Source organism: Sinocyclocheilus rhinocerous, unplaced genomic scaffold (genome assembly GCF_001515625.1).
Source record: "Sinocyclocheilus rhinocerous isolate Xijiao unplaced genomic scaffold, SAMN03320098_v1.1 scaffold539, whole genome shotgun sequence".
Taxonomy (NCBI): Eukaryota; Metazoa; Chordata; class Actinopteri; order Cypriniformes; family Cyprinidae; genus Sinocyclocheilus; species Sinocyclocheilus rhinocerous.
In genome coordinates, this window is record NW_015653003.1 from 476,933 (window position 1) to 500,983 (window position 24,051).

The following is a 24,051-nucleotide window of genomic DNA, read 5'->3' on the forward strand; positions in this document are numbered from 1 at the left end:
AGAATTATTGCACTTTCACCTATAAGTGTGCACACGGTTAATTCGACCTCATCGAGTTTGCTGATTTATTATCATACATATAACACTCTGTACATTATGAAAACTGATAAAACTAAATCTAAATTCCTAATATTAAATCCAAATTACATTCATGTATTTCTATTAAAACAACAACAAAAATGACTTTGTATTGTGACACAGAGGTTGCCATAGTGCATTTATTCAGCAGCCTCAGTCACAAACAATAGAGTCGAGATCCATGTTTGGATTTATTACAGTTCGTCACTGAGAAGGTTTGATGGCAGATTTAGTCGCAAACAGTTAGGGTTAGGGAAAGTAGTCTCATTAAAGTAGTCTCATAAAAAATGGTAATGCATATTGATGTAATCACAGTGTTTAATGATGTCAGTGTTGTCTTGTCTTAGTCATGGAAAAGAAGGTTGTCAATAAATGTATTTCATCACAGTTTTTGTTATTGAAATTAACACTAGTTTGAAAAGCATGTACCGGCTTAAATAAGGAATAAAGAGTGAGATTATTTGGTGAAGTTTGTATGAGGAAGTGTATGGAGTGACCCCGTGCTTCCAATGTCGGCGTTGAGGTGGCACATCCAGTGCATTTCAGTCAGCGAGAAGTTGGCAGTGAGGTGATTTTTATGGGTTGAGATGTGTCAGAGGGGTCTTGAAGGTTTCCTTTAGCGCCTGACATGTTGAAACGGACACAGGCCAGGAGAAGGTGACAGGTGAAGAGCTTTAGTCACCATCATGGGTTGATGAACAATGATGAATTGCCTCTTTCTGCTTTGGCACGGGAATGGGCCAGTGAAGCAGAGCTGAGTGATGGAGGAGAGTGGGCGATGGGACGGCGCTCAGCGCGGGTTGTCTGGATTGCATGGCTCGAGGTGTTAATGAAGTGTTTGAGGTCCTCACCGGCTTTAGTATAGATGCGATCCTTTGTCAGGTAAAGCTCGGTCAGCCTGCGCGTGTCTCTCAGTCACTAATCCAACAGCAGGGGACGGGATGTGCTCCGGCCGACAGTGAGATCTTCTGCACAATGATAAGGTCTAATGTGATCTGGGCTAGTTAGATTAATCTCTCACACATGGCACTAAATATGAAGGGTCAGCTTATTTTAATCCTCAAATCTCCACCACACAGACACATGGACCACTGTCTCAAAAACTTCACCAATAATCTTACTCTTAATTCCTTATCTTAAGCCTTTATCTGCCTTTCAACCCAACCAAGGAGTGTTTTCAAATGTGTTTTTGATGGGCTTCATGGTGCACCAAAAAGATGATAAAAGGGATGTGGGGCTCACAAAACGGTTGCAAAAAATATCCAATGTCTATTATTAAGATTTTGATATTAAGTAAAAGTAATATTAGTATCTTCCATGTGATCTGATATTTAATATAGTTTGCATTTCTTTTTTTTTCTTTTTTTCCCAAGTTATAAGTTCCAAATGAACAGTACTAACATTGTTCATTGTACATTAGACTCATTAAAATCTTATGCTAACATGAAGTACATAATGTCAGTATATTTCAAGTGAACCCATGTTTAATGTAGTCTGAGAGTTTCTTTTTAATTAGATTTTTTTGGTATATGATTTTTGAAGATGTCACATAACCCATCCAAGTTAGCATCTGCCTAATTTTTGTGTAATTTCTATAAAGTTACAAATAAACAAATTAGAATAATACGAAACAAATACTAAGTAAAAGTAATATCAATATATCAATATCTTGTAAGTGAACCCATTATTATTCGTTCATTGTTTATTTATATCATAACCAATCCACATTAGCATCTAACTTATTTTGTCTAGTTTCTACCAAGTTAAAAATGATGAGTACTACAATTGTTCATTGTACAAAAGTAAACTAAACTGTCATTAAAGGAATAGTTCACCTTCAGTTGCTGGTCCCCATTGACTTCCATAGTGTGAAAAAAAAAAAAACACTATGCAAGTCAATGGGGACCAGCAACTTAAAGGGTTAGTTCACCCGAAAATGAAATTTCTGTCATTAATTACTCACCCCCGTGTTGTTCGAAACCCGCAAGACCTTCGTTCATCTTCGGAACACAATTTAAGATATTTTTTATGAAATCTGAGGGCTCTCTGACCCTCCCATAGACAACAAGGTAACTACCACATTCAAGGTCCACTACTTTGTGGATCATCTTGGTACTTTTCTGGACCTTGAACGTGGTAGTTACCTTGTTGTCTATGGGAGGGTCAGAGAGCCCTCAGATTTCAACAAAAAATATCTTAAATTGTGTTCCAAAGATGGGTTTGGAACAACACGAGGGTGCGTAATTAATGACAGAATTTTCATTTTTGGGTGAACTAACCCTTGAAGGTGAACAATCGCTTTAACATTTATGCTAATATTAGGTAAAAGTAATGTCAATATATTTCAAGTGAACCCATATTTAATATAGTTTCTTTTGCATTTTAGTGTATATCTGTACATCATATATTTATATATCTTTATATCTATACATTAATATCTAATTCCTTTTTTGTCTAGTTTCTTTCAAGTTACAAATTAAGAGTACTAAAATTGTTTATTGTAAAAAGTAAATTGTCAATAAAATCTTATTCTAATATTAAGTAAAATGTAATATCAATATGTTCCAAGTGAACCCATATTCAATATAGTCTGAGTTTCTGTTGCATTTTATTGCTTTATTGATTATTTTTTGACAATGTCACCAAACTTATCCACATTAGATTAATTGGTTTATATCCATTTTTGGTTTATATCAATTTTGAAATGAATTTGCACTAAAAAAACTGTAGAATTTAAACACACAGTGTTTAACATTAACAATAAAAGAAATGGGCAGTGTCTAGTCCCTTCAATTTAATTTGCTATCCTGCTGTAAATTCATTTAGTTATATTTTAATATTTGGATTTTACAATGCAACCCAGTTCTGTGATGTAACCCACTAGTTAAGAATCACTGCATTAAAACGTCTCAGCTTTTAAGTAGTTCAGGATGTAAGGATGTAATTAACTATGCAATATAAAAGCCTAAAAACGAATTAGTCATAAGAAAACTGATATTGCCGGTCTACTATTCAAAATGTGGTGGTTAGGGTCCTTTTTTTTCTTTCTTCACATTAATAGGTTGCTGATATTTCAACATCTGTCTGTAAAGAAGTTATCATGATCCACGTAGTCTAGAGTATGCAGTAATGTTTTTACAACTTTCTCTCAAGCACCCTCAAATAAACCATCACGTGGGTCTGACGGGATCGCCTCGATCATATCTCTTTAAATTGTTGTTGATATCCAGCCACTGACATGTGACATGTCCTTTAAAGGGAAAATCATGAGGGATGTGTCCAAGCCTAATTGTCCCATTTTCCTTCTATAGCTAATTTTGGGGCTGTTTTGCTCTTTGTTGCTCTGATTGATTTGTTCCATAACCGATTTAAATTCACACACGACAAAGATAAGAAAGTGCCCAGATTTTGAGGGAAGTCAAGACAAATTGAGGTCAAAACTTCATTTTGATGCAGTGTCTGAGATCCTCTTGGATTCACGTAGACCACTGGGATTACTGTCTAAAACTGGGGATATTGTTTAAAAAAAAAAAAAAAAAAGACTTGGTTAATTTGTTATTTTGAAAACCTGTTTTCCTATCTGAAAGTGTGTCATGTGTAGACAGATGCAAGAATATTTATTCAGACCCTGAGATTGTATTAGGATGTTATTGTTTACTTCGTAACCCCCCCACAAACACACACTTTTCCAATGGTACAGTTTTCTGCCAAAATCCAACCAACACGCATCAATTTGAACAAAGATCGCCATATTCTGTAGCCTTAATTAGAAGAAAATTGTAAACAGACGCACGCCTTTCTTAAGGGATTATCCATACTTTATGACAGAGCGTTTGAAGTCAGGAAGCTTTCTGAATCAGCATTGCTCAAGTGGGTCTCTTATAGGACATTGTTGTCTTCAATTATTTTCCCGTTATATACGTGTCTGTATGAAGCCAGGATATCATCTATTATTTAGAGATGCAATCGTTTCTGTTTATCAGGTCTTTTTTAAAAAGGGGTTATCTGTATGCATCACTTTTTTGATTAAACAGAACAAAGCGTAATAAAGCAAGAAGGGTTGAAATGGCTGCTCGTCTCTCCTGCTCCGCGGATTCCCGACCTTTATTGTCATTTAATGCGAGCGATGCCGAGCGAGAAAGAGATCTGAAGAGCAGCTGGCACTGTGCTACGCTAACACACAGGGAAATGGGTTTTACACAAGTTCTGTTACACAAATACACACACATTTGTACTGAAACTTTCTCTGAAGCGCTCTCTTGCACGCTATTGAACCCAGGTCTGCACAGAAGATACTTAGTCTTGCAAACAGTTTAGGCTTATGAGAGTTTCTAACACGGGTTTGTTCAGGTGCTGATTACGGCTGTGTCCCTTGAACTGAACTGGTTTCAGAGGGACGCACTTTCCTGTAATTTAATTGGACATTGGATGTCAGTGTTAGTAAGTTTGATATCTGACATATGGCTGTACTTAAAGTAATAGTTAAAAAAAAAAAAAGAATATTCTGGCATTATTTACTAACTTGTCATGCTAAACCTGTGTGACTTAAAAGGAGAAATTTTGAATACTGTGCAAGTCGCTCTTTTCCATGCAATTGAGGTGAATGGAAAGTCTCATATAAATACATTCTAAAAGTGTATTGTGTTAATATGAAAGAATTTAAAATATATGACACGTCCCAGTGCTTTGTAGACAAACAGGCCATTATTTGAGCCCATGGTTTCCAACCAGGGTGCCGGGGCCAACTTGGGGCCCCTAGTGTGCTCATGCTTACCATTGTTAAGGGAATTTTCACAGGCGAAATCCAGTCATTTTAATAGGAATCCATGCAATCTGGAATTTCGCTTGAGAATGAAACATTTTCTAATGCAGATTTTGCATCAGGTTCAGTTGGTCACAAATTTGACATGTTGACCAACATAAAGCTGCTTGGTTTGAAAGTGAATTTGTTGTGAATGGACGTTTTTTGTCCATTATTTTTATTATTATTATTTTTTTCCTGAAATTTTGCTAATGTGACCGCACATTTACAGGAAGTACGTTTTTAAAGTTGAGCCATTTTCATAGCAAAAAACCTTGCAGCTTCTTTTTTCCCCTATGTTTTCTTTCTCTAATCTCAGTTATAGACACATCCACTGGTGCTTAACTGTCCTTTGGAGACTCTGCTATTGGTGATTAGTGTGGCCTTGACATAAACGGCTGGATCAATACGTGATGTAAGCAGTCGGCCAAGATCACTTCCCCTGCCGTACGATGGCCTGGCTGGGTTCGGTCAACTCCTGGCTGATAAATTCAGGGTGACTGACCTTTGCTGACCTAGGCATTGCATATCAGACTGACCAGAGAGACTTGGGCTGTGGTGGCTGGTCACTGGGCTGATTCTATAATGAAGTGTTCAGTATTGCCTTCCTGTCAGTCAGTAATTAAAGGAAGAGATATGAAGTCTTAGATAGGTGTTGAATGGACAAGCGGGCCATTGGCTACAGAATGGCAATGAACAGGCAGTGGAGCAGTAAAGTGACATGTAAACTACTCTGATATGGACTGCTAATGGCTGACTGGAAGATAGATTAGACGGGCTGCCTGGGAGTGCTGTACACAACATAAACAGATCTTTAATCTATGTGACATTAAAACAATGTCCAAATAATTTATAAAAAATGTTAACATTTAAATAATTCCTAATTTAATTTAATTTAATGTTTTTAAAATAAAAAAATGTAGAAAATTATTTCATTATTATAAACATAATAATATCCTAAATTAGAAATATAATCAATAATATTAAAAGTTTTAGCCTGTTAAATGGCTGTAGTTTGTCATTGGATGAAAGAGTTTGTGTTGGTCTTGCATTGCTTGTGTTATACATGTGTACATACATATGGACTTTTTTTTATTATTTACTGTGGTTCATTCAGATTAGACCTGGTCATGTGGTACACACCCATATTTAGGGCTCTCTCAGTGCAGGTGAGGGGAATCCTGGGAATCCCGGCTTCCCAGTCATCCATGCAGCCAGCTGCCAGCACCTGAGACCTTGCACATTCCTCCGTCCACTAACTATTTAGTTGTCAGTGATTTGGTTAAGTGGAATTGACTTTTATCTTCACTGTGCTGTGGGGCTGCCACTGGCGATACACATTCCCCCATCCCTCAGCCGCCTGTCTGCTCTCAGCCCCTGTGTCACATCTAGCACATTGCTATTGGCAGCCGAGGAGCGGCTGATCAATAGCCCAGGTCAGGGATGGCCCACGGCCCTGTTGTGCTGCAGGCTGGGGTATTGATCCAGATCCACTCCGTCCCGCTGCTCCGCCCAGTGTAAGACCACAGTCTGCCCGGTGGAGAAGGTGCGAATGGGGAGGTATGGCCTGAGAGAGCACTGGATGCTTTTGTATGTAATGCACCCATGTCACTGAACTGCACTAGAAATATTTAGTGTTGTCCAACCAGTATAGTATGTTGTAATAGTTTGTCTTATTGCAGCAGACCTTTCTCATCATGTTGCAATATTGATTCATTGTATATTTAAAGGTGTAGAGCATAATTTATGTAATACTAGTGCCACCAAATAGAATTTCAAGACTGACTGTTTTCAGACAGGTTTCCCCATATACTGTATTATTGGCCAGACTAACAGATAGTCGTGCCATTTACATCACTTCCTGTCAGTCAGCCTCTGCGCAGAGCAAGTTTTTGAAAAAGAGACACTTTTTTTAAAATTTTTTTAAAGGAATTAAATAATGAAATTATTTAATGGGACTTACGGGAATAAAGAATGGGAAACGAAAAAAAAAAACATAATAAGAGCTAGAATTTATTGTAATATTTTTTTTTTAATGTACATATATACATTTTGATACAAAAAATAATATTTTTATTTTAAAATATGCACACTTTCACTCTTAATACCTAATATGTTGAAAATGGCTCCATTAATGTTTCTTCTTGCTTACATTTAGTCATGAATTACATGAATCACATACATTATAGCCTATATTTTCAATTCAAAATGGCAAAATGGTTGAGTAGTTTGCATCACTGCATATTACTGTGGGTTGTTTAACATTCCTATCATAATAAAACAGTTCTAGATATTCATTTAAGATATTAAATGATCTTAAATAGCTACTTACATTGTACCTCATGCTCTTTAACCATTAAAACTGAAGTGAACCGTAATGCCAGCCTTCTTTCATTTCATGACAAGCACTGTTATAGACTTTTGAGGCACACCAGCCTAAAACTAAAACAACAAAACAGAGCAGTGTCATGAATATAAAATATTGAAGGGGACAATTTGGCCGTTTCTAATTATTGACAGGTACTCTTCTGCCTCAGTGTCTATGGTGGTCACGGCCCTGGTGTAGAGACAGACCGGCGAATGTAGATGTAAGCCGGCATCGAAAAACTTCAGACCTCCACATTCCATCCATTCATCATCCCATCTCGGAACCCCTGCCGCACCTCCTCCTCCGTCCCCTCACCAGCTTTCCTGACTCGATTGCTTGTTTTTGTTGCAGTTTTAAGTGCCTCTCCCTGGAGCTCCTCATCAACAACTTAATAAGAGCTCTTGGGAACAATTAAACAGCATCTTTAACCCTGCTCTTTCCACAGAGGTAAAAATAATCATATAAATGTTGCCAAATAGAAGAGACTCCAGGGGGACCATTCAGAAATCACAGTCTGTCTCCTTCTCTGTCCTTTATTCCCTCAACTGAAGCCCAAGCAGCACAGGCGAGAACTGTCAGAGCCATAGCCTATGATAGACACATTTACTCGGCTTTCAATCCCAGCCCCATGTGGCGTTCCCCTTTGCTTCTCCCTCCTCCTTTTTTCTCTTTCAATGTTGGAACTGACATGTGAATAAATATGTACTGTGGCTTTGTTGTTGTGTATGAGAGATCTTCCGCAGAGTGCACAATTATGCATGTTATTACAGGAATATGTCTTGTTCTGGTTATGGGGAAAATTAAGTTTCTCCGGAAATCTTCTTTTTTATGGAGAGAAAGAGTCCCTTATGCCACAACAGGGAAAATTACTCAAAGAAATGCATTTATTGCTTAATGTAATCTGGAAAATCATAAGGTTTTGTCCTGCAGCAGTAATAAAAATAATTATATATTAATTTTCCGTTCTCTAAAACAGCTTATTACAGAATTCAAAAGACTTGATAGAAGCCATATTGTTCTGTGTCCTCCCCTCCTGAAAGAGATTTAGCCGGCTCTTTCTCAGGGGCAACGAGCAAGCAAAGCGAAAAATCTGCACTCACTTATGGAGCATAACTAACAATGGCCTCACCTCCTCTCAGCTCTGCTTTATAAAAGGCAAAGTGTGTGTTTGTACATTTCTTTGAGAATCTATTAAATGTGTTTCTTGTTTCATCCTTTGTTCGGTTGCATGAAAGAACTTTTGCTGTAAATGCTAATAGCATGTTTTTTTTTTCTTATCCCTAGGTGGCACCATCACTTCGAAAGGCTTTTCCACCGACTGTGGATGCTTCAAACCAAATCTCATAACCGGGTCTCGTAGCTTTGAAAAAACCTGGAAATACCTGGAATTATAGGACTACACTATCCCAAGCCCTTGCCAAGGGACCTACTAATGGTGCCCAGGCAGTGGATCTGAAAGCTTTACATTCCTCTTTACTTTTGAATATACCAACAGACCAAAAAAACAAAACAACAAAAACGATAGCTTTAGAACTAGCGATAGATTACGGCCATCCGCCTGCCATTGCACCAAACCTGCTGTGACCACAAGGGTTGTGACCTTTCTGGCGCCCACTTCAAACGGACACTTGAAAAGAAGGACGCGGTCAGAGAGGGCTTCCGAGCGGTGGCAACTGAAACCAAAAACCCCATCAGGTAAGGCTGTGAAGTCACTTCTTTTCCTGCTGGCAACACCCCCAAAGCTCCTCGGGGGCTTTTGAAGCCCAGATGGACTCCCTGCGTCCACACCCACATAGGCGGCTTCTCCTCCATGCTGGGCCTACAGGAGAGCCCACTGTAGATAAAGGCTTCCCGGGTTTGAAGACTCAATCACCTGTCTGCTGCTGTAGGATTAGAGGGAATGTGTGCTGATTGAATTTGTTTGTCTCAAAGATGCTTAGGTGCAGGGAAATCCTGGAAAGCGACTGAGAAGGAGATAGATAGATTGACTGACAGAAAAGAAAGAGTGCACAGATATACAGATACATGTTATCATTGCATATTTTCATCTACATAATGCAAGTTAGTCTGTGCTGCAGACATATTCTGAGTTCAATAAAAGTTCAACTAAGTCAATAGCACTTGATAACCACAAAAAAAATTATTTTGACTTGTCTTTCCTTTTCTTAAAAAAGAATGAATATATAAAAAATACAAACAAGACAATATATGTACGATTATTTTAATGTGAAAAAACTTTATATCTAATTTTGCAACTTCATTACAATTACAATGTGATGCTTAAAATCATAAAATGACCATAAAATGGTAAGAAAAACTTTACAGCTCAAATAATACACAGGAGAATTAATGTAACTGTGTTTATAAACTTCCACATTTCTGCTTTTAAAATCTTTCAGAAATTGGCCCCATTTAGTTCCATTGAAAGTGCCTCACTGTAACTTTTTTTTTTTTTTAAAGAAAGCCAGAGACGAGTTGAAATTACTTTTTTGCAGTAATCAACATAATGCCAAAAACGCTGTCGATTGAACTTAACTTGTATTAACCCAGAATATTCTTTTAATGCTTGTTCCTAGCATGAGAGTAATTTTTGTACGTCTATGATGAGAGATGCGTTATGAACAAATTTCTCACCTTGAGTATGAATACTGATTTAGTTTTTAGTGTTCCTCTGACCATTTCACCTGCGGTCGTTGCCTTATGGAGCTTTTTATGTCTGATCTGACTTTTAAAAAAGACTTTCATTGGGGTATTTGGTGATGATTAAATAATTTCTTTGATTTGAATAAAATCAGTTCGTTTAAACGTTTTCACATGGAGTACATTTTAGGTTAATTCTATAAACATTTTACAGTGTAGTTACAAAACAGCCACACAGTGCTGCCCCGGTGACTAGCATAATCGCGTGTAAATGTTAAGCAGTGATATTTTTGTTTTGCTAACATGACAGACACACATGCTCTTTAGCTGTTCAAAATGATGGTATCCGCTGCTCTCGGTGTAACCCTGAATGAAAGTAAATAGTGTTTATAGAATTAAGCATTTAAAAAGAAAAACAGACAGCCAAGGAGGTAGAACGCAAGACACTTTGGGGATCAGCCAGGTTCCGAGAAGAGAGCAGGGCCTTTGTTTGAAAAGTTCAAAGTAATTTTGCCAAATTTAGGTCATTTCACATTAGTACTCAGCGGGGAGCTGTCATTTGTGGGGAAAGAGAAAGCAAATAAATAAATAACAAAGCAGATTGTGCATCTTGCTCATAAAAAAATTAAATAAATAAATACAACACTTCAAAGCATTAAGCAAAAAAATCCATCTCTGTTAAACTAATTAGCGACTCCAAAATGGGCTCTGCGAAGGGCTACGTCAAAGGTATAGGGTTTGAGGGGTCATGCACGCTCACAACAGGACAAATGTAAGTCAGCAGAAGTCATAAGCGGTGAACGCCCCCATCAGGAGAGCGAATCTCCCCCCTCATTCCCTCCACCCATCCTCCCCTCCATCCGAGAGCGCTAATGGAACAGTGCTCTTAGCCCAGGGCTCCAGCACCAGACCCCGCTCTGCATGTGGGATGTAGTGCACTGCGGCTGGGGGTCGCTCCCTTTGAGCCGGCCCTCCTTGGCCTCGCGGTAAAAAGAGCCATGCATGATTTCATACATGAAAGATATATGTAATTGGACAGCAGCAATGCCTATACGCCATATTTACAATTCTAAACAGAAGATGGGAGAAGCAATTCCCTTTATCTCTCTTGGTCATAGTCTCTTTCTCTGTGAGGAATGAATTTCTGCATATCGCAGAGCCCATGATGTACAAAAATACATGAAATGCAGATTATCACACTTCTTATTTACTTTCATTATGGATGAGTTGAATGTGTCATTTTGACACAGCCAAGCGTCGCCTCGGTGTCCTGTCTCGTTGCTAGATCGCTTGGACAAAAATAGAGGAATTATTCCCGCTGGCCTCGCATTCAGACTAATACCGTGGCGGCGATGCTGTCGTCCAGTTCCTGAAAGGGACGTCCCGATGCTTTGTTTATCCGTGGAGAGATAGCGAATGCATTTGTGTGTTTGTGGCCTTCATAATGCATCTTTAATAATGCAGTATAATGGACATATTTGAGTTCTGAATAAGAATTTGGATTTTGCAAGACTAAATGGTTCGATTTAATGCTGGGGAACATATATGTAATTTATTTCGAAGTTCGCTTTTGACTTCACGCGGCAGAATCTGCTTTATGTGACATCTGACGTGTCTGTGTGGGTTGTGTTGGGGACACACACAGTCGTGTTGTTTTGGTGGGGTCTCTCCTGGAGTGTTAATGTAGTGCCAAGTTAAACACCTCTCTTGTTAATTGTCCTAACAAGCTCATGCTTTGCCGTGAACGGGTTTTTTAATGGCTTGTTTTATGGGCGTGTGGAGCTCCAAGGCTAGACGAGGTCTCCGCCGACCCTTACGGGGGCAGCGTACATGTGTTACTGGCTGTGATGCACAGCTTGTCCCCCTTTTGACGTCAACCCTACCCCCACCTCTGAATTTTGCAGATGCCCACCTGCCTCTGAGTCCTGGAGGTCACAGGGACGGGGGAAATGGCAGGGTTAAGCACCATGCAACTATGTTCCAGCCGCCGTTTTCACTTGCAATTATACCCCTGCAGCTACATCACCCACAAGTTGCAGGTTTTAGGCTTTGGCAGAATTTGCTGGTCCATGTTGCTCCACTTGGCCTTTTCCTTGTTCCTTAACTCCTCATTTTAATTAATATTCGTGTAATTACTTTCACGTTAAATTTATGAATTATGATGCTAAACACAATATGTATTTTATTTTTTACGTTTTTTTTTTCCAGTTTTATTTCATGTTCAACATAATTAGTGACACTTTTTTTTAATCATTTTAAATCACTAGTGCGTTCTTTTTTTCTTTTACATAAAACATCAATTTCAGACCATCTTAAACTATTGTTATGAATAATTTATTCATATATTTATTACATTTATAGATTAATATCAAATATGTTGTTATAATACAGTGCACGATTTGCTTGTTTGTACGTGCATGCTTTGTCTGTCTCATTTTACTTTTCAGTGATTCAGACTTCACACACTTGTATATAATTATCTTCATATTCAGAATTACTTAATTAAAAATATTTAATTTACATATTTAAGTATTTTACACATAATTACTTAAATATTATTTACAAGATATTTGGCAGCATAACTGTTGAAATATATAGTATTTGTTTGAAGTCCAGCACACACACACACACACACACACACACACACGAGGACATTAAACAAGACTGCATGGAAGAATATGTTGCCGGGTTTGTTCTTTCATTTGTCTTTGAAAATATTTGTCAACAAAATGTCATCTGTCTAATTTTTAAGCTAACTATTCATGACATTTGGGTCATGAAATCACCCTATTTCTCGGTTGGAAACTCGGGGTCTCTGCATTGAGATTAAATGATTTCTTGAGCAAAGCTTTGCACATAATCCTGCCATATATGTCAGATGATATAAGTGGGGTAGGATTTGCACAGTGACCCTTGGCGGGAGCCCTACATCTCTGTTGCCCTTCTGTGGCTGCTTCCACCTGCTATACATGAAACTTATGAGCCAGATGTGGATATATAGGCCTATATGCGCTTTGCTAAAGAAAAAATAATAATAATAATAATAATAATAAATATGTGTATTATATTATTTCATGGACAGGGGGCCATATTTGTTTATTAGTATGTTTCGTAGGAACTGGAATTGTTAAGGGCTGAATATTGTATGAATGTAGTGAAAGCGCAGAATTATTCATTTCAAATGGAGGCACAGGCCTGAAATACGCACATTGCATTGCATCTATATATCGCATGTTGATGTCGAGATGCGGGAAGACAATATTCACTTATCTGCTTTTTTTTCTTGATTCTTGAAATCTGCTTTAGATCATTTTGTTGCAGTGCATTTCGAACTGGACAGTGGTTTTATTTCAGCCTGCGTTATTCTCTTACCTGCACAAAGATCAAATGGAGGTTGCAGAGAATCGGAGGTGTGAGGATGAGCTGCTTTGCAGTTGTAGCTCCTCTGGACGCAGATTTGCTCCAGGCTGCTTTTCTTTCTGATTGTTGCACGACCGTGAACAGATGCATTTGTACTGCTTAACCGCACAGACAATGAATAGCCTATGATCCGTTCCTGGATTTTTAAAGGTGTATTTGAATGTGCTTCTGCTGTTTTCTTTAAGCTTATGCATTTACTGAGCAACATAAATGACTGTATATGTGAATGTGTGGGCGTGTTACTCGTGTTGTTCTGATGTCGATAAAAATAGAATTTTGCAAACAAAATACCGAAGTAAATTTTAGACTAAAATAATAATTGATAAGATGATCGGTGATGCACACAAATACACACACAGACACACACTCTCACTGACGCACGCAGGGTGATACACTGATATTATTCGATGAACACATTCACGTGTTCGGGGTTTTTTTCTCAGTATATATAAAGGGTTATAATCAAATCATGTTTTAAAATATTTTCCAATTGTATTATCCATTTCATACATCTAGACCTTTTTAGGCTGCTGAACAGGTTTCGACTGAAACCGAGCTTAATAACACCATATACATAATTTTACCAATCTGTATGCAGATACAATGTTTTTGAATATCTTGTGCAGAGGTTCGTTTTTTATTTATTTATTTATTGTTTTTATTTAATAATTTATTTAGCTAGATTTAGAGCTCACATATGTTAATTTTGTTTACGAATTGCACCTGTTTGGGCAGTAGCAGGTAACTTTAAAGATCCAAATCAATAATATTGTAATTTAATTTAAGGATAATTATGAATTAATTTAAAAAAATATCTGCATAATTAATTAATCTAAAAAGTGAATGCGTAAAAACATTTTGGAGAAGTACAACATATAATATGTTCGCTTTTTTAAACATATTGTAATTTTGGTTATTTTGTGTTTTTGATATCAAATTAAGTTTTTTATAATTAAGGTGATAAATTGACATTTATGTTGTGCGTTATTCAAAATGTTCGTCTTACAATCTGCACAAAACAAGAAAATATCTATTAGGAACGTTCTCATTAATTAATTAATTAATTAATTAATTAAAAATTATAGCATACTTTTAAAATTAATTTTAAACACATTTTTAATTTTTTTCGGGTCTCAAATTTACATTTGCAGACATCTTTATTTGCGGTATATGCTACAAAACATTGAAATCATGTGTAACAACACATTAAAAAAAAGGCACGAACAGCCTTTTGTTGTATTCATTAACACATTCGCTGAAATATTCAAATATTAGTGAATACAAAGTGTGTTTTGACAGAGTAAAAGGAACATATGGTTTAATTTACCACCGCGTAACCGAAATTTTGCTTTAATTAAAAGCATCCAACTCTTTATTCAGTCGCGGTATATGCTACAAAACATTGAAATCATGTGTAACAACACACACAAAAAAGGCACGAACAGCCTTTTGTTGTATTCATAAACACATTCGCTGAAATATTCAAATATTAGTGAATACAAAGTGTGTTTTGACAGAGTAAAAGGAACATATGGTTTAATTTACCACCGCGTAACCGAAATTTTGCTTTAATTAAAAGCATCCAACTCTTTATTCAGTCTCGTATAGACATATTTTTTCCACGGATGTTTTAAGGTATATCAGGTTATAATGTAACGGTAAAACATGCATCATTCTCCTTACATGTGTATTTATAAACAGTACTTTTATTGGTTTTAAATAGTTGATTTAAATGTTTACAGTACAGAAACTGTATCATTTATACGGAGTTAGATGCAGTTCTGCGATTAAACATTCTACATCACTACAATAACAAAATCATGTAAATAAAACAGCGTTTTTTAACCATTATATAGTAGCATTTGAAATAAGAGATGGCATGTTTTCAAAACGATGCTGTTCTCCTTCAGTTTGTCTTTAAGGTGCATGATAATTAATACATTCCTTTGACACGCATCATATTTGATTCACTCACGTGCTTATTATCATATCTGCGAGCTGATTTATATCATAATAAGACAATGTCGTTTTATCTGTGAATCTTGTTACACAGTCATGAACTAATTTTGCAGTAAGTGCAATATTACTTATTCTGTCTTACAGCGTTTAATCATTTATACACTGCTGTTATTTCTGTATTATTATTTATGATTTCCATCATATCTGAATTTTCCTTCTTCGTGATATTTTGTTTTTCTGTTTTAAAATTGGCCTCTTTTCAAAAACTCACACAAAAAAAGGGTCTCCAGTCGTGCGCACTACACACTATGGCTTTGTGCGTAAAGTTAAGATAGGCTATTTGATGAAGCTGAATGAAATGTTAAGCAAGGAACCTAGTCGTTTGCTAGCAGATATTTATTTACCTGTATGTATATGTGCTCGATTTGACGCAGTCCGGTGACATAGGACACCTATAGATCTGCTGCAGATGGCAGACAGGGAACATATATCCCTGTCAAGGCAGGTTCATGTTGTGTTTGAGCCCCTTGGCCAGAGTGAACATAAGAGGGCGCTGCCATTGCACCTGGTAACACGCCCTGCCCCATGCAGCCACCCGCGGCTTCAGGCCGGACAATGCTCTTGTGCTGTCGATGCCATTGAGTCCCAGTGTGATTCAGACCAGCCATGCGCCACCACTCTCTGATCCTCTGCTGCTGCAGTTCATGCGCCCGTTGGAGGGCCGTTCCCAAAAAGCCGCTGCTGTTCACCGGTGACTGAGTTAAAGTTGTGTTAGTTAACCACGCGGAAAAAATGCTAATTAAGCGCGAGATTCTTTCATTAGGGACGCATGAGGTTGGAACTCCTTTGATAGCTCTATCCGAATGCAAATTTAACTTGTGTGCCTTCCATATTAATACAGTGACAAAATCCCCATATATATTTAGATTGTATTTATCTGAACTACAATGGTCTTCGCCTTTTAATAAAGTTACGAGACTGTTGTAGACAGCTGTCTTTATCTCTGAATGCTTTCGCCTGTTTTCATTTCCTTACAGCTCATTTTTGGTCTTTATTATTCAATAGTGACACGCGCAGTGCATGAGGGTGAAAAGCACAGACTGTCTTTTTGAATACCTGAAAAAAACATACATGCATACACATTGATTTAAATGTGTTTGTAACATTTTTGTCCTCTCTAAATTTGGTAAAACAATTCTGACATTTAGTTTTTATCATAAATAGCAACGGATTGTGATTGTGTTACTGCAGTTTAGGGTTCATATGTGAAATTCATTGTTAGCACTGCGATGGACCGAGGTTTACTCACACATCTCTAAGTCAGATCAATCAGCATATTCAACAGAGGGGTTGGTCATGCCTATTTGGATGTCTGTTCAGTGATTCCCAGTCATATTTAGGACAGAGCATTCGTAACTGATTGGAGCTAACATATAAGAAACACATTTAGCCTATATTAAAAGAGCATGCAATGACGATTATGTGTGTATCTGGTGAAGAAAACGAAGCTCAGGTGATATTTGCGTCCATAAATACGGCTATCAAGCGCCAGACAGGACCACACTGCATATTCAAATGTGCTTAGATTGGCCATGGCAGGTTACAAAGCGACAGACAAGCTCTGATTCTGTCCCTTTTCACGCACCGGCCTCTTATTATCTCACTGCCCCTCTAACTCTTCACGCACTCTATTTTCCATCCATTCATTTCTACAATCCCTCTTTCCCAAGAGAGCAGGCACATCACCAGTCCTGCAGATTCTCTCAAGGCAAAATCCGTATGCATATCAAAGATATCGACGTTTTATTTGGTAACTTTTCATTTGTCACTTCTGTTTTCCGTCGCACGTGACGGAAGTTAGTTCATGCGAATGTGGAGCCCTGCTTACTATTTCATATATCTGTGCACTACGCGCGTCAGCAATAATAAAAAGATATGCTTTCAAAACTAGAACTTACATTTACGCGAGCACACACACGGACACCCACGCGCTATCCACGCACATACAACAGCAACTGTCACGTCTAGCCTATAGTAAGTAGCCTATTCCATGAGGCCAGAGTGTTTAATATTGCTATTGTTTGTATAATGCATTGATAGCCGTTTCTGATAATGCTTCAGTGCAATGGATTTCATAGAGGCTATAGGTGTGTTTCCTTGAAACTCCCAAGGCGAGTTCCATATTGACTGAATGCTCTCCAACATGTTCTGTATGGTATGAGATGGAAATAAAATAAATACCATATTTATTATACTCTATATATTTATTAAAACATAAAATATTTTACTGGAATGTTATTACAATGAAATATTTCATGTGATAATAATTATTGGAATTATTTATTCTACAGCATGGACATTTATTCTACAACATGGACTTAATGCTTAAGCCTAAAATAATATACACACACGTTATAATCGTGGAGAACAAAATAAACATGTATTTATTTTCTGATATACAAATGGTATATATTGCCTAATGCGACAGTAAATGATAGCACGGAATTTGTCATCATGTATTCTGAGAAACAATTCGGAAAAATACATTGTCTGAAGAGAGAGAGAGAGAGAGAGAGAGAGAGAGAGAGAGCGAGCGAGAGAACACTCAACAACTAAAAAGTTATATCTGATAATTTTCCAATAATCATTACGTAATCGATAAAAACAGGTTAGCTGTATTTGGCAGGATTAGGGCCCCTTAGAGTTGTCAATAGCGAAAGTATAGGCTAGTCATTGAGAGAGAGAGAGAGAGAGAGAGGAATTGTCATTTCTTTAGTGAGAATCAACAATAGAATTATCATGAGAAAGGACACTGGCCTGGGCTCAAAGGTCGGATCTGGGATACACGCTTTTGATCCGGGAAGAGGGCGTTTTAAATGACGACCAAGAGTAGGTGAATTGTTTTGGGGCAAAGTGGAAAAAAAGCAAACCTGTGGAGAAACCCACCGATCTATACTACAGTTGTTACTATTGATCAAATGTCACCTCTTTGAACGCACGCGCTTGAAAGTGACACTACTTATCAAGAATTATTAAAAAAAAACACACAGCATGTAACGCGTATCGTGTCATTTTTTCGCTGCTTTAAGAGCGATTTACATGCTATTTAAATGTCTAACTAAATAAACATGACTTCTGTTCAAATGCTCTGTTGAAATTTTCTTTAAATTGTAATAACATATTAAAAACAACATATCGGGCAGTTTATTCCTATGACATTAGATAAAGTAAGCAAATTACAGGAAAGAAAATGTGCATTAAAGAACTTGTGATTTTTACATTTCACTTTCTCCCTCTATTCACTCTTCACCTACTGTGTGTGAGTGTGTGAGACAGAGGAGGGGAGGGGAGGGGAAGGGGGACAGAAACAGAGAATTTCATATATTGACATTTTTCTTAAAATGTATACAGTGCTTTTTTGGTTCTATCGAGTCTGCTCTTAAAGATAATATCTGAAGAAGCATCTCTTATTATATATTTCTAATCGCCTCAAAGTGAATAAAATACGACAGGAATTATATGAATTTGTCTAGAAAAGCTAAAAAGAGGGAAGTGGTTGTTTTTGCGCTGTCTAGTTCTTGCACAGTTTCTCCTCGCATTCGGTTGCAATGTCTTGATTCTTCCTCGTGCACTCATCTCAAGACCCAGCATGATGGGACAGACCGTGAACGTAAATACAGGCAGTATACTGAGGTGTTACTACGACAGATAAAAGTCCAATTTAATTTATTACACCTAAAAATTAATATACTTTATAACGATTTTACAAATGTTTTGTCACATGCATAGTATTCTGCGTGTTGCTAACGTGTCGTTTTAAGCAATATTTATTTACTTCACAAAATTACAATAGCCTACTACAAATACACATAGGCTATAATCCTATATCATATAAGGTGCATGCTGAAATGATAACATTTAACTTAACACAGTGGTTTAATAGTTCCTGTGTGCATCTATACAGAAGTTCAGTCTCCTCCTTACAATAAGATTAAAAAAAATAAAATAAAGGTGTTTATGACTTGTCAATACATAGGCTACATTGTGTTTATGCAAAATGCGTGTTGTTACTAGCCTACTTTTTTTGTCAGTAATGTTCTCGGTATGTTTTTAAGTTTGCACTTCACCATACAGCAGATAAGTGCATATAAACTAAAATACACCAAGGCATTTAGCTTATTTAACATTTGCAATGATACAGCTTCACTAGAGTGTTGCGTTATATTAGTGTCCAAATAAAGCCGCCTTTCTTTCACTTTTGCCTGTTCTGAAAGAAAAAAAAATCTAAACAGTGTAACTCCTGTCATAGGATTTTTTAAATTTTTTATTATTATTATCATTAAATAGGAGGCAACTGAAAGTGTGACGAACTTGTTGGGGTTCGTAAGCGCTCTAAATTGGTCGTTTTCGAGGTTATAACTGCGTTATTTCATTTCCTAAATCCAAAACTAGCGTCTGGCGAGCAAATAACACCGGCGCGTAAACACTGTGCAGCAGGGGCTCCGCGCGCGCCTCTCCACTATTAACTTTCAGTGTCTTCCTTCTCATCCAACTCTTACTTTGTGCTGTACTTAATTCCATATTTTCAATTCCCGATCACTACTTTCCTCTTTCTCGTTCTCCATCTATCCATCCATCCCTCCCTCCCTCCTCTATCTCCCTCCTCCCTCTCTCTCCTCGGCTCTCTGCTGAATCTTATTGATCCAGAAGGTGGCTAATTAGCCCTTCCCGTCGTGCCTGTGTAATGAAGCACATGCGCACTGAATTAATCACAGCCATTTTTTGCAGGAAACTAATTAGCAGGAATAAAGATCCAAAGAGTTTTTTTCTTTTCAGTCATCAGATCTCACTTTCACCTCTTCCTCTCTCCCTCTAACACAAGACTCATCGCCTGCTTTGCATCCAAATTATTTTTATATTGCCTTTACAACTAATACTCCGGTTTTTTTACTCTCCGCAACAACAATGATCTTTCTTTTACCATCATCCTAAACGCAAACTGACCAAAAGGGACTGCCTTGATGGGATCTTTAGCCAAAGCGTCTCAATACTGGATTAAAAAGCAAGGATCTCAAAGCGGCAGCCAAACATTGTAAGTTGTAACTTTGCTTTCTCTTTCTGTCTCTCTCGTAGCGTTACGATTGTCTTTAGTTCCAATAACAGACTAAAGCGATGGCTTTCGGGATTTCGCCGTATCAGCCCCGGCTTTGCCTATCCTCCTAGCAGGATAAAGAACAGGCGATCGCAAGTTATTTCCATGCAAGTTGCTTTTATTTGCTGCCGTTTATTAGTATCGTTACCTGTGTTTACATCTGGCTTCGTCCTCGCTCTTCTCGTGACTGGAAGAAAAGAAAAGGACAAGACAGCGATTCCTTTTCCAAACAGTTGGATTGAAAGCACACTTCTGCACGTTCATGTATTCACACGGGTCACAAAAGGACCGAATAGTGTCAGGAAAGAGGTTTTTGAGAGGGTGTCGATGTGCGAGGCTGCTGGAAGAGTAGCGGGAGCTCTGCGCGATCGTAGCCGGGAGAAGAGCGTCTTAGTCCAGCCTCCGAGTCCGTCCGCGTCCGCTGAGCGGGAAGCGTCGCCCGCTTTTCCATTTTTTACACCGATATGTTCGTTCGTCCTCTACTTTCATTTCCTCCCTCATTTAGCGAGCAAAAATCCTCAATATTGTACCCATCGTTACTTTTTCGAGTCCCTTCTAGTGTGGATTTCTCCGCCCTTTGCTTTTCGCTCCTGTCACTTTCACCGTCTTTTGTCGTATTATTATTATTATTATTTATTTATTTTTTTTCATTCCAAGCGACGTTAAAGTTGTTCTTTGCTGCTTCCCGGCCGGAGTCACATGCAAATCGATAGGCATGTGTGTGTGAAGTGTGTGTGAGTGTTTAGGGGAGTGTGTTTGGTATAGAGACGGAGCCCCGGGTCTCAAGAGCGGTTCAGCCAGAGCTCACAGAGCCCGAAGAGCCGCGCTACACACACAGCGATTACGGCGAATGACTTAAAACGAGAAACCCACGCGTAAGGCGTGAATTTGTGAATCTAAAAATCAAAACAATGGAATGAAATGTCATTTCGACAACAAAGACTATGATAATGGAATCAGAATTAGGCTACATTTGACAACTTACGTACGTTCTCCTGAGGGAGAAAAATAGGACGAAAAAGAGTTTTCAAATTATAAACAACTTCGCGTCGCTTAGTTTGAACTAGCTTGGACTATTTAATTGCCCCACAAATAGACGAGGGGCTCGAATTTTAATAAAGCCAAAACTTAACGAAGACCACAGGTGTAGCATGAATTAAAAAAAAGGAAATTGGGCTTAAAAAGTAACGTGAACGAAGAGCTATTGAGAGATAGATAGTCCTTCCAAGGTATACGGACAGACAGAAATGTGGATCCATAACAATGATACAATGTAGCCCACAGTGAGATAGAAAAAGGAGAAAACAGAAGAGATGCAATGGAAGGACAGACAGACCCAGAGCTGACTGACTGTTTGCAAGCTGCTCATGGATGTGCAGGGTTGGGGAAGAAAGAGAGGGGGAGGTTGAGAGACTTGGGGTCAGATGGCAAGAAACAAGGGAGCAGGGGTCACTGAGTGAGTGGAAGAAAGATAAAAACAGAAAGAGAAGGGAAAAACCCAACAGTACCGAGCCAGCAAAGAGTGGGAAAAGAGTGGCGTGGGTTATGTTGTGGGGTCACACAAACAATGCATTGAGATTGTGGGGGTTAGCAGGACTCTAAAAAATCTACCTCAAGTGTGATCAACAAAAGAGCAGTTGGAATGAGAGCGTGTTTGATTTTGCACTAGGAAAAAAGTCCTTAGTTTGAAGTAATGGATTATTATTATTTTTTTGTTGAAGAGAGAGAGAGAGAGAGAGAGAGAGAGAGAAAGAGAGAACACATAAAGGAAGGCATGCATGCAAAGAGAGTTGAGAGGATAGACGGGGTCAGATAGCCACAGGCCATATCGAAGGAATCAGGGAAGAGGTCAGAAAAACACAAATCCCAAGACCTTTTTATCCTTCCTGACGTGTCGTTACAAGAGGAACCAGAAGCTAACGTAGGGACAACACACACTTGTTTAGGTTGAGACTCTGCAGTGTCTGGAAAGCGTAGGTTTTTGCATTTGTTTTTTGTTTTTTTTTGTAAAAATTATTACAACAGAATTGCAGAAATCTGTGTGTGTGTGTGTGTGTGTGTGAGGGGGAATTGGCAGGCATGCAGAGGCATTGTGTGTTTTCGTTATTATATTTCAATATTTTTCCTTTTCTTAACCGTTTAAAAGAGGGCATAGTGGGCAACCTAGCTTCTCTGTTTTTAGGAGAGAGAATGAGGGAGGGAGGGAGGAGAAGGACAGATAAGTCAGGGGTTTAATGTCTCTCGGCTCCCTAGTAGGGGGGTGGCAATAATTACAAGCGTCACACAAAAAAAGGATATATAGTATAATTCAGATGCTGTGCATGGACTCTCTCTCTCTCTCTCTCTCTCGCTCGCTCTAGCTCTCCCTTATCCTTTCCCTTCCTTTCTCTCTCTGTGCTCTGGCTTTCACCATCACAAAACAAAGACAGCAGGCAAGGTCTTTGCCATCTCACTCACTCTTCAAAAACTCATGGATAGGCTATTCGGGGCTAATCCTTTTGCGGACAATGATTTTGATGGCAGTTGACTCATTCCTAGGAAGTCATATTATTGCAGTATTTGTTGTCTGTCTTGCCTTTTGTGTTTCGCCTGGTCATGAAACACTTAAACATGTAGCGTTTAGTAACTCTCGTCCAAATTCAAGCAGTGTAAAAACTATGTTGCGTTGTGTGTATGTACTTAAGTCAGGGAAAACACTGTCTTATTATAGGCTCTGAACAGATTTGTGTGCTTGTTGGGCTGCTGTAAGGATTTTCACTGTTACAGAAAATGTCTGACTGAGTTGTGCATATGTTTGCATTGTGGTTTGGCTGAACGTTTGCATTGTCTCAATTCTTTCAGGTTTTTCTCAAGCCTACAGAAAGATACAGACAAGCGCTGTAGTCCGTTTATTTGTACCTGATTTGAAATAAAAGGACAAACTGCTCACTGTTTCTGAGATGAACAAGAACACAGACTAGAGTATAATGATTGATTTTTCACCTTAGTTTATACGTACGTGTGTCAGATTTTTGCATGTTTAATTTAGCTTTAAGTTTATATATATGGACATTGTTGGATGATATAATGTTTTTAATTTACTTAGTTTTTGATTTAGAAAAAGTGATCTTAATTGATATAGTTTTCTAATTATAATTAATAATTTACTACACATGTATCTGAATTCACATTAAATAAAAACTATTTAATTGTATTACAACTAATTAACATTTATAACTATATTATTACAATTATTACTATTATTTCTGTTGTTTGCTATTTTTTTAGAATGTTGTTTAATAGTAATTTTGTTGGATTTTCATGCTGTTCATATGATACTGTCGCTTAGTGAAATTGCTGGGTCAGCAGTAGATTTGCTATATTTGCTTGCTTTCTCATTCCTGGGTCTTGATTTCTGGTCACTTCCTCTTACAACAACGATTGTACATATTGCCAAGTGTACTCATCCTGGTCATGTATGGTGCATGAATGGAGATGCTCGATGACGAGTCGGCTTGCCGTGTGGCGTATGAGTGTGTATGGAAATTGTTGTAGAGATATAGGGCAGGGGGAGACTGTGCTTTCCTCTTTACCCCTCCCTATTCTCTCTCTCTCTCTCTCTCTCTCTCTCTCTCTCTCTTTCTCTCGCATCCT

At 38.0% G+C, this 24,051-nt stretch overlaps 1 protein-coding gene across 3 annotated transcripts in view; it reads left to right on the forward strand.

Moving 5' to 3' along the window:
• Nucleotides 1-24,051, forward strand: part of LOC107715462 (zinc finger homeobox protein 3-like) — a 349,927-nt gene that overhangs the window by 175,571 nt on the left and 150,305 nt on the right. For 2 of the 3 annotated variants that reach the window (XM_016521610.1, XM_016521608.1), the window contains one exon: nucleotides 8,532-8,942. The gene's annotated coding sequence lies outside the window, so the exon portion shown is untranslated. Of the gene's footprint in view, nucleotides 1-8,531; nucleotides 8,943-19,911; nucleotides 20,359-24,051 lie in introns of those variants that run through there. The other variant, XM_016521609.1, reaches the window with a different exon arrangement.